Source organism: Hakea prostrata, chromosome 5 (genome assembly GCF_041222555.1).
Source record: "Hakea prostrata isolate BN-2017 chromosome 5, UWA_Hpros_2, whole genome shotgun sequence".
Classification (NCBI taxonomy): Eukaryota; Viridiplantae; Streptophyta; class Magnoliopsida; order Proteales; family Proteaceae; genus Hakea; species Hakea prostrata.
The window spans coordinates 53,684,920-53,697,861 of record NC_142604.1 but is presented as its reverse complement, the minus strand read 5'-3'; positions in this window follow the sequence as shown (position 1 = coordinate 53,697,861).

Sequence of the window (12,942 nt, the reverse complement as noted above, 5' to 3'; positions counted from 1 at the left end):
AGTTAGGGTACCAATTTTCATCTGGAAGAGATGCACTAGAAAGTTTAGAAATATTCATAAATGGAGTTGCATTAAAGGTACCTTGAATGACATGATTGAAACACTTGTAACAGTCATTTTCTCTATGTCCAAAACGATCACAAATCTGGCAGATAAGATGATTGCCAGTTTGATTAGATGGCTAATGTGTATAAGAGCCACGACGAGGAGAAAAATGCCCTTTGTAAGGCTGACGTGGAGGGCCTAATAGGGGTGGGTTGGATAGTGACCATGTTTTCCGTAGGAGAAGAAGAGTCAACAGTCATTAGTTCATCTCTTAACCAAATTTCTTGAGTCAATAACATGCCTCGTAATTCATCATAGGAGATGGGAGAAATGTGAGTGGTAATGATAGTCACAAAAAAAGAGTATTCAACTCCCAAACCTTTCAAGACATGGAGATAGAGTTCTTCATCATTCACAGGTCGTCCCACAATGGCTAATTGATCAGAAATATTTTTATGTGATGAAGGTAATCATGAATAGGGCTGCAACTAGGCCGGGCTGGGTCGGGCTTTTGCAATCCCAAGCCCAGCCCTATATGGTATAATTTGAGCCCATTCCCGCCCTGGCCCTAGTTCAGGGCCAATGATTACTGTCCCTGGCCCTAAGCCCTATAGGGCCAAGCCAAGCCCATTCCCGCCCTAATTGGCCCTAATTGGGCCGGTCGGGATGGGTTGGCCCTGATTAGCCCAGGCCCTAATTGGCCTTGTCCCTAGCTTTAATTGGCCATATCTTTGGTCATAAATATCAAATGTAAGACAGGTAGTAATTAAAATACATATTTAAAGTAATTAAATTCTTAAATTCCAAACTCAGAAAATAAAATAGTAAAGATATGAACAAATAATCCAAAACTTATATTCAATATGTATTTAACTATTTATACCCATTTAAATTTTAAAGAAATAGAGAAATCCAAATTTCTAGGGTTTTCTAATTTGCTATTCGATGAAAATTATGGTTATTATATGTAAGCTCGAAGGGAAAAAGAAAAAGATTTATCTCAATTCTCAATTAATTTCTAATTTGTAAGACAATGGTCAAACTTCATTCCAAATTTTCCAATTTGTCTTTCCCCCAAGTTTCTCTCTCTCTTTTATTCTGTTTTTTCCTTTGGTTTTCCTCCAATAGCAAAGAGTTAAAATTATTCATGAAATAGAATAAGTAGATAGAAGAATTGTAATTAAATTTAGGCATATTTGAAAGTCAAGTCAATTATAGAGAATGTCACACAAACTCTTTTTTCAAACTTATAAACATCAGAGATTCAGAATTCAAAAGGAATCTGATAAATGAAAATTTTATCTTCAAAGTCAAGAACTTAAGTCGTAGGTAGGTATGTTTTCATTCACAACTGTTCAATAAATTGATATCTTTATTCAATACAAAAAAATTCATATTCAAAACCTTGTTAACAAGTAAATCGAGGATAATTTAGTATTCAACAAAGAAAAAAAATGTATTTTTTTCATAGTTAAAGAAAATGATGTTTTAGTTACAAACATAGCTATATGTTTTTAATAAATTTTTTTGAAATATCACAGTAGATTTGTTAGATATTCATGATGAGAAGTTGGGGTATAGGTTTGTTAGATATTAAATCTTTATGTAATAGTTTTTATTATTTATAATATATTATCTCGCCTTAGTCAAAAAAAAAAAAATCAATATTTTATTGAACTAAAAATGACTTTGTTGGAAAAATAAAAATTACCTTAAAAATAATATAAAAAGTGAATTTATAGTCTAATATGATCAAAGTGACTAAATGTCAAAATCAAGACTCATATCAATGTTAGTATGAAGATCAACTTAGAGTCAGGATCAGAGCCAAAATCAAATAGATGCTTATTACATTGGCAATGAGGTTATTATTTTTATTAATTTTCTACAAAACATGATCATGTTTATAAAATTTGACACATGTCAAGTATCCACCCGTATGTATTACAATTAATTCCTCTCCATGTGGGTGGAGGGTCCAAAGTCTTTAGACTCAAATCAAGGTCAGGATCAGGGCTAATATCAGGGCCAAGATCAGGGCTAGGATCAGGGCCAAAATCAAGGCCAGGATCAAGGCCAAAATTAGGGCCAAAATCAGAGCCTGGGTCAAGGCCAAAAATCAGGGACAGGCTGGGATGGGCTGGGCGGGCCAGAGAGTAATCCCAGGCCCGCCCTTGGCCCTAGTTCAGGGCCAGAATATTTTGGCCCTAACCCGCCCTTAGGGCCAAAATCTTTAGCCCAAGCCCTATTTGGGCTCAGAGCGGGCTTAGGGCGGGTTAGGGCCGCCAGGGCCAAACTTGCACCCCTAATCATGAATGCTATTGTTACCTCTTCGAATATTTTGGATCTAAAAGCGAAGTTGCATTATGCAAGCGAAAGAGCAAGTTGAATAGATCCACTCAAACTTGGACCAATAACTTGTGCATGAACTGGTTCAATAAGGGAAGAATGTTCTAGCACATCAATAGTTGATCCTGACAATTCCACTTTTGATAATCAGGATTCGGTCGAAAGATCGCAACATCATCTTTATCGGGAATGCCAGCTAGTGGGCAAAGAGAAGAGCCATCGACAATCTCAAGTTGTTTGCATGTCTTCAGAAGAGGAATAATCTGAGATCTCCATAACAAATAACTCATCTCATTAAGCTTTGTTAAGAGGAAGCCATTGGAGGAAAACAAATGGGTGGAACCTAGATCTCTGATACCATGTTAAAAGCCATGAGTTACGGTTAGAAAGACACGCTTTTGTGTGATGGAGAGAGACAAAAAATATGGGAGAGAGAGAGACTCAATTTTACGTGGTTTGGTTGCTCTCTGTAACCTACGTCCACGGGAATATGATTTGTTTCCTAAGATTGAATGTAGTTCAAATTACATATTTATAGTTACAACTTACAAGAGTCTTGCTCAACATTAATCTTGGACTCTAACTCTAGAGTTTGAATTATTCAAGTTATCTATTTGGTATGAACTATGTCTTTTGTGTGTTTGAGTGCAACTTTGAGTATGATCTACTTGTGGATAAGATATAATCTGCCAGAGTCTCTTGAGTAATTGAGTTTGAGTCTCGTTCTTGCACGCATGGAGGTAGTTGAGTTTGAGTGGAGATTTTGAAGCCTTACATGCGTGGACTAGTGGTGGCTAGGGCAACCCTAGATTCGGCTAGGGTTGCTTGTGATTTTCCTGTTTTGCCCTTAAACTGCGAAAGACCATTATTATCCTTAATAGTATGCTAGCATTTTCGTACATATCTCTCTCTTCATGTGAAATTTGAGCTAAAATAAATGATATCACTTTGCCTCATTTTTTTTCTATGTGTTCCACTATGTATCTGTATGTTGTATCTCTTTCTTTCCTTTTGTTAATGATAAATCTATTTGTCATATCCAACACGATTACATGCTTACATGGGGAATAGAAGGCACCAAAGAATATAGTGCAATTTGCCATGGTTGCAGACGACTTTATTCTCCAAGGAATAAAAGATTTCTTCACACACACAAAAAGTGAATGAATTTCTACAAAAAAAAAAAAAAAAAAAAGTGAAAGAATAAAGGATTTCACATTCTAGGGGAATTAAAAGGTTCTTTTTTATTGAAAGAATAATGCACCATGATCCCTTCATGTAGTTTCAATGTCACAAGTATACACTCCTTCGATGGAATGTTGATGCAGTTCTAATATCACAACCACACTTTTTCAATTGAATAAAATGATTATGTAATTCTAATAAATAATTATAAATCCATTCAAATTGAATGGTTTGGTAAAATTTTTTTTTTCTTTAGAACTCAGGTTTGCCCTAGGCAGCTTAATTAGGTGTAGCTGACTACATCCTAAGGTGGTAGCTTTACATATAAATTAAATATAAGGCCGGACTTTGCTCGTGGCCTCTAGGGAGTTCTAATTTTGATCTCCTATTTGGAGACGTCGTTTTTTTACCAACTGAGCCACTAGTCAAGGTTAAGCTAGGGACACCTTAATTAGGGTTAGGTCATGGTATAAAATTCAACCATGAGGCATAAATGAATATTATCGTTTTCTTTCTCAAGGAAGGCAAAATCAAATCAACAGTTTAATTATCATAATAGTACTCTTATTCATCCATTAGGGTAATTAATAAGATGAGTACGTAATTAAGCCATGCTTCCACAAAGTCTGCAAAAACATTGGATGTAGGGATAGATTCCGTCACAATATCCCACACTAGATGGGTACATTGTTGTACAGGTGAGTTGACAGTAGTGAGGGTTCTGGCAATGGCCCACCAATTTATTGAAGCAACTGGCTGAGTTCACCTGCGTCACCATCTTCTCAACTGCAAAATAATACAAATAAAAGTTTTTTCATCAGCTAACCTTGGATCAATTCGAACTCAGAAACAATATATAAATCGAATCCAATTAAGCATCATGTTTCAAAATTCTACTTGAGATAACAATAAATAGCACGAGAAGGAGGTGAAAAAAAGGAGAAAGCTTTGCCATTGTTGCAAGCTAAGTAATTATTTTTGGTTTGAGAACCATGTTTTCCATCATTATATATAGCCTTTGAATCTTCAGCTTACCTTAGATTTTTCCCCATATATCTTAGAGATCTCCCGAGATTTTCTCTGTGATTCCAAAGATTCAAATAGAGCCATTTGTTTACCATGCATGATAGAATCCTTAGCTTTTTATTAGATTATATATGTACCAAGGGGCAAGGGAACAAATTTTTGGGAAAAGAAAAATTATTTAAGGATCCTTAGGGTGATTACAAGAGAAACATAACTGAAGACTACATTTTATTCCAATATGGGAGCTTTCTTCCTCCTTTTACATTTTTCTCGCATTTCTCATTGTCACCTCTGCAGGTGTGTTGCTTAAAATCCTATACTTGATTCAACTACAGAGGTATAAAGAGATTTAAAAAATTGATAATTTTTTAAATACATTCTTTTTTGGTAAATAATTTTTTAAATACAATCATTCCATACATATGTGATGATTTATACGTTTATATTGATCTAGCATTTTGAGAGTAGATTCTTATACCTTATGGGCAGCTAGCTTTCAAATTCCTCTTAATGTTCTTAGTGTTTTTAGTTGAAAAGATGATGCTCAACGTAGATGCAGTATCTTGTGACATATTGATAGGGGACTGCTGCCAGTACCAGTGCTCAATAGAATACCCAAAAAGCAAGGGATATTGTTATAGCCCAATATATCCTTTTACTCAGTGTTTTTGCAAAATTTGTTGATCAAAGAACTTTACTAGATGAAGTTAAATAAGACGACAATGTTATTGTAAATGCAACAATACCTTGTATCTTAATAAAGAAATGATTGGCACCAATAGTTTCATCTTTCCCTTTTCAACTGCAAAAGGAGCCCAGTCATATATGGTGTATGGATCGAGTCTGGATTGCCTCCCTGCCAAGGGAGAACGGATTCATACCCTTTACAATTGACATCCCTAGAAGCTAAGGGTGTCAATCAGTACGGCTTCGGTAATTCAGTACGGTACCAACTTTGAATATCGAAAACTAAAACCATATCGTACCGAATTTACACGGTATGATATGGTTTTGGTATTTGCAAAAATGGTTCAATAAAGTTTCGGTATTAAATTGGTGCGAAAAAATTGTTTTAAACATGGTATCGAGTGCGGTACAATTTTGGTACGAACAAACCCATTCCACTTTTGTTATTAGTTCATTAAGATCCTAATGAAATTGTGATCAAACAATTGATAGAATCTGATTAACAGAGGCAAAGCAAATAAATTTAATTAACATAGACAAAACAAGTAAATCTAAGAAGAGGAGTGAAGGACGAAACGAAACACTGAAACAAGGAAATAGAAATAGGGTAAGGTAAAATGTTTTAATTGTAAAATTATATTTATATTCCTTATTTGGTACGGTTTCAATACATACCGTATGAGTCCTACCATACCCTCAAAATTCAGTACATACCAAAATCGAATTTCGAAGAGTTAGATGGCGTGGTTTGGTATGGTTAAACGGTTTCGATACGCAATTAACACCCTTACTAGAATCATGAGAGATTTTAGGGATTTTCAGATCTCGTCTGTAATTAAGCATCTAATTGAGACCGTAAGATAATTAGATGCCATGTTATCACAATCTTAGAGAAGAATTGCAAGGACAAGAATTGTTGAGGATGTAGATTCAAGAAGAACACTATCAACCCTTGGACCAAGAGGATCTGAATTCTATTTTCGCAGGCATAAATATTATTAGTTAATAATTTGAGTTGCAGCCTGTTAGATGCCATGAATTAGGGTTAGAAAGAGACGTTTTTGAGTGATGAGAGAGAGAAAACATGGGGGGGGGGAGAGAGAGAGAGAGAAATTTATGTGGTTCGATTGATCTCTGCAACCTACATCCACGGGAATGTGATTTGCTTCCTTGAGTTTTACTATAGTACAACTTGCATATATATAGATACAAGAGTTCTTGTTCAACAATAGTCTAGGACTCTTGTTCTAGAGTTTGATTTACACAGGGTTGGTTTTAGGGTTTTACATAGATTGGGTTTCCTGTGTGTCTGAATGCAACTCTGAGTCTGGTCTAGTTGTTGAGATGATGTAACCTTTTGCAGATCTTGAGGTGTTTGAGATGAAGTCAAATTGTTGAAGAGATAACAATAACCTGAAGAAGTTAATTAGGCCAGGACTTTAGATGTGCTTCTAGTAGAGTCCTTCACACATGGAAGAGTGATGATGGCTAGGGCAACTCTAGATTCAGCTAGGGTTGGATGAGATGGTTCGATCTTATTTGTTGAGGGCAAAAAACCATTATTATCCTTAACACGACAATTCCCATTTTTTAAAAGTTTTTTGTTCCCATTATTTTTTTAGTACTTTATGCCCATGGACCAAATTAAGTTCTACATTTGATAGCGAATCTTAAAAAATGTTATATGTACCTTCTTTGGGTAAGAGAAATGTTATTTATACTTGTTGAATGCCTGAGGCAGCTAAAATAATGGAGACATGCTAATACGCTATCAACTAATTAAGACAAAAAAAAGGTTATTTCCATTCCTTGGCTTCAGGAATTATGCTCTCCCAGGTTGCCTAGGGTCAGCGTTTTTTTTTTCTTTTTCCTTTCTATCTTTTTCTTTCTTTCGTTTAATGGAATTCTTTTACAAAAAAAAAAAGGTTATCTAGAGGAAAATGTACTCGGATGTGATATTGCGAGCGTATCTTTGAATCTTGATTGTGTAGGTCCTACGCCATAAGGCATGGATCCTAATCTTGAGTGTAACAAATAGATTCATTAATTTGTCTTTTTTTTCTTTTCTTCTTGGGTAGATAAAAGAGGTGATGCAGTAGTGGTGACCTTGCATCCCCTGCTATGCAATGTTTGGTTTTCAAAGTCGACCTATGCAAGCATTAGCCCTATGAACTACCAGCATAAGCACTAACTCCACTAGCTAGTCCCACAGGAGGCCTAATATAATCCACAAAAGCTGGTATTGGTCCCATGTCTTGGCCAAAAAAGCACACAACTGCTGAAGGAGGTGATCCAGATTCTGTTGCCCACCCCAATTATGTGGTTTTGAAGAATCAGGGGATCACATGGTTCTCCCACGATGGGAAGGTGATCCAGATTCTGGTGCATGATGTTCCTACAAGAAAACATTTTTTAAACTTATTATTCAAAACCAAATTGAATTCATTGAAAGTTGCCAAGGTAGCATGATTGGGTCCGGGCATGATCGCAATATCGTATACCTGATCGAGTATCTAGACCAATCGACACATTCTCTTGCATGCTTCAAAAGGTTTTTTAAGATTAATGAAGCTCGAATAGAATAATATTCATAATTCTTTTTCCAAGATAGATCTTCATACATGACTATATAGACATAGGAAAAAAAAATCCTCTATTGTGTACAACGATACAACACCACAATACAGCACGTATATACTAAACAGAAGGCTGAAATTAGAAGACCGAATGTTTAGTGAAATCCCATCTTAGTGACCCGTTTAAAAAAGTCTGGTTTTTTTTATCAACTAGACTTTCATATCCTTCCCAGCAAATTTTTCACAGTAATATTGGTAATAGTAGATTATATAACCTATATCTTGAGGTTCTTAAAGAGTCTGCCCCTTCAACAACTAGACTTTCGTATCCTTCTCAGCAAATTTTTTACAGTAATATTTGTAACTAGTAGATTATATTTAGCATAGGAAAGAAAATTTCACTTAGGTTCTGACAAATTAATGAATCAATTTGTTACATTCGAGTGGGATCCATGCCCTAAGGCGTAGCACCCACACGATCCAGATTCAGAGATACGCTTGCAAGATCACGTCCTAGTATTTTTTCCTCTAGATAATTTTTTCTGTCTTTAAGTTGATAGCATCTGTCCCATTATCTTTGCTGCCTCAGGCATTCCACAAGTATAGACAACGTTTTTGAAGAATCGTTATCACAATCAGAAGTCAATTGGGTCCATGGGCACAAAGTACGAAAAAATGATTGGAGCAAAAACACTTGAAGAAAACAGAATTCGGATCATCACCCCCGACGGAGAGCGACGGTTTTTCCACCACAAAACCATGGGGCCCACATCTGAAAAATAAAAAAAAAATAAATAAAATAAAAACTCCCATCACCACCCCTAGGCCCCCTGTTTTTTGTGGTAGTAAGCCGTCGGGGAGCACAAACGACGGGGTCGCTGATCTGGACTCAAGAAAACAGGCTTGTGGACAGATGACGCATGACTGATTGGTATTCACACCGGTCACGTGTTATTGATCTATTCAAAAACTCGTAGCAGATGGGAGGACATTATTTATGGATAGATAGGATATTTTATTCTTATCCAAAGATTTCATTCCACAACCAAACACAAAATTATATATATTATGACTCCATAGATTTGAAGTCTATAGATTTAAAATCTCTAGATATTTGAAATCTCCAGACTCATGTAACCAAACAGGCCCTAAAAGAATTGAGGCAAGTTTATTTAAACTTTCCACAAAAGTTAAATTAATCTATTAAATTGTCCCAACTCAAATTATTTTTTTACTCGTAATCTAAGATTTTTTTTTTTATGAAGCATAAGGAATATTATCGTTCCCTATCTCAAGGCAAAATCGAATCAATAGTTTAATTAACATAATAATACTCTTATTCATTCATTAAGGTAATAATAAGATGCAGACATAATTAAGCCACGGCCGATACTCAAATGATGTGCAGAAGTTGAACCGATTAAACCACACCTCCATATTCAAACACAAAGTCTGCAAAAACATTGGTTCAAGGGATAAATTCCATCACAGTATCCCACACTAGTTGGGTACTTCATTGTACAGGTAAATTGACAATCGTCCTTGCTCGGGCAATCACCTCCATATTTAGTGCTGCATCTCTTTGCATTAACCGGAATCACCATCTTCTCAACTGCAAAATATAATACATAAAAGTTTTTTCAGCAGCTAGCCTTGAATCAATTTGAGCTTGAAACAATGTATCAATGAAATCAAATTGAGCATCAAGTTTTGAAAATCATACCTAAGGTGACAATAGATAGCACGAGAACGAGGTGAAAGAGAGCAGAAAGCTTTGCCATTGTTGCAAGTTAAGTAATTTTTTGTTTGAGAACCACGTTTTCCATCATTATATATGGTAATTGAATCTTCAGCTTACCTTAGATCCCCCCCCCCTAAATCTTGGAGATCTCTCCAGATTTTCTTTGTGATTCCAAATATTCAAATAGAGCCATTTGGGTGCCATGCATGGTAGACTTTTTAGCCTTTTAGATTATATGTATGTATTAGGTGTGATAATGATGATTTTTCATCATTTCCTTAATTGTCTCTAATTTGAATTCTTTTTTATTATTTTCTCATCTTATTTGAATTCTTTCCATTCATCCTTCTTTCCATTCGAATTCTTGCCATACCATCTCATCCTTTCATTTAATCAGTATCCTAATTTGGCTTGATGGGTTTCTCTAATGAAACCTTTCCATATATTGTATTTCCATACAAATATTTCCATATGTTGTATTTCCATGTTTCGTAATCTTTGTTTTATTGTTCATTTTTACCTAACAGCATGGGATGTTCTATATATTTGAGGTTCCCTCATATGAAATTATTCAACCATTTTTCCTATTGAGGTTGTGTCTTAATATGGTATTAGCCTAAAACACGATTCTACATTTTAATTCGCCACGTCTTCTTCTTCCTCATCTTCTACCTCCTCTTCAATAGCTACCAATACTAAGTCTGTTGATTTGAATTCCTCTTCTCCAAATTTCCTTCATCACTTGGACAATCCGGCTGCCATTTTGGTCACCCAACCATTGAAGGGTGATAATTATCCGACTTGGTGACACGCTATGCATATGGCTTTCGAAGCAAAAAACAAACTTCAATTCATTGACGGTTCTCTTTCAAAACCTATTTCTGATTCAATTTTGCTTCCTCAATGGATCCGCTGTAACAATATGGTTCTTTCTTGGCTTGTCAATGCTCTTGTTCTAGATATTGCTCATAGTGTCCTTCATGCCTCTAGTGCTCGTGAAGTTTGGGACAACCTTGAGGCTTGTTATTCTCAACTAAATGCACCCCACATTTTTGAAAATTGTGGTGCCATTTCCACCCATTAACAAGGCACTTCTTTATTGGCTTCTTATTATACGGTTCTCAAAAGGCTCTAAGATGAGCTTTCTTTGTATAATGATCTACCACCTTGCATATGTGGTCTTCTAAAAAAGCATACTGATCTTATTCATAGAGATCAGCTTCTTGAAAATTTTTCAGCTTTACTAGTGAAAGGAAAAATGTGTATTTTTCAGCTTTACTAATGAAAGGAAAATTCTCTCCATAAACGCCTACCCATGTAAAGAAGTGCAGTTTCTCTAAGATCCATGCCAACACCAAGCTGATCAAGTGCTAACCAACTATTTGTACGGACACTTATAGTGTCTGCTCCTGAGGTTCTTAATGAGTCTGCTCTTTCAACAACTAGACTATCCCTTTCTGCAAAAATTTTGACAGTAAATGTTTGTAACTAGTAGGTTATATAGGCTATTTTCAAGAGTTGAAAAAACACTTTAGAATAGGAAAGTAAATAAATAAATAACTCTCTTTGTCTTGACAAATTAATGGATCTATTGGACACATGGTGTTTTGAGTGGACATAATTGAATAGAATTTATATGGCGTGCATCCAACGAGATGAGTACCATAGATCTCACCATGTCAGGCTCACACTGAAGTAAAATCCTTTAGGGAAAATTACTTGATTAGCTAGTTTTAAGTTTTCATTTATAAAAGTAACCACTCAAAGTTTCACTTAACAAAACTAACTAAAATTGAGTTTGGATTTACAAAACTATTTTTCATCCATTTAGACATTTTTACCCCTAAAATTAATCATACCAATATAGAGGTAAAGATGTCCAACGGGAATGAAAAATTAGTGATTTTTTCCTTTTGAACAAAATAGTGATTTTTCCTTTTTAATTTAGTTAATTTTAGGGGTTAAAAATGTCAAATGAATGAAAAATTACTATTTTGACTAGTTTTGTAAACTCAAACTTAGTTTTAGCCTGTTTTGTTAAGTGAAACATTGAGTGATTATATTTGTAAAAGAAAACCTAAAAGAGACTAATCATGTAATTTTCCCAATCCTCTACACCCAAGGTTACCCAAGGTTGGGATCGATGCCCTAAGGCATGGGGTCTACTCGCTCCCCAAGATTATGCCCCCATACATTTTCCTGAAGAAAAGTTTTCTGTGTCCGGCCTAGTTGAAAGCATCTATCCCATTGTCTGAGCTGCCTCAGGCATTCCATTATGTATGGATAAGATTTCTGAAGAGTCATTATCACATGCAGAACTTAATTGGGTCCATGGGCACGAATTACTAAAAAATGATTGAGATCGAACAAGAATACTCAAAAGAAAAATAGAATTGTTCATATCTGAAAAATGAAAAATTCAAGTAGATTTATATGAAGAAACGGAAACTTGCTAGCAGCAGGAGATAGATAATGTGTATCTGGAGGAGTTGATGTGATATAATTAACATCATTATGCAAAAGAAATAAGAAAAGTTTAAATACTTATTTGAAGAGTTTAAATTAATCTATTGAAGTATCTGAACTAATAAAATAAATTGTTTGCTTCTACTCTTAAGATTTTTTTTATAACGAAAAAATGAGACAATCATTCAACAACAACAATAAATAAATAAATAAAAAGCATGAGCAATCTAAAGAAAGTTTATGCTGATACATGTAGATCCCAAGCTATCCAGGAATTTGTTACCAAAAAAAAAAAGGAAAGAAAAGCTATATATCCAGGAATTATTCATTGGTCCAAGAGTCTCTTACCTCGGAATAGATTAACTTTGTTTAGCAGAAAAAGAAATAGATTAACGTTTTATGAGAGAAGCTGAACGTATGCTTGGGACACAACACAGACCCACACAGGAAGGAAGAGAGAAGAGAGAAGAGAGAAGAAGAAGAAGAATCAGGTTTAGTAATGGACATCCACACAGAGAAAGAAGAACTGAAGAAGTACGTACCTGTGAAGGGCGAGGGCAGTGGCAAGACCACAGATTCCTCCTCCTACAATGACAATGCCTGAACTGCTCATCTCTCTCTCTCTCTATGGAAGTACGAGTGTCTCACGGTGCTTCAATTATATACAAGTATTTCTTATACGGAAAAAGAAAGTATTTGGTTCGCTTCATAATTTATATTTTTATTATAAACAATAATACTACAAGAGGACTGAGTCTGGACTAGATCACTTTTTCATAGGGGAGTATTTCTACTCTTTAGACTTTTTCCACAAAAAAAAAAGGGTCCAGAGCACACATCAAAATACTAATAAATATTTACTTCTAT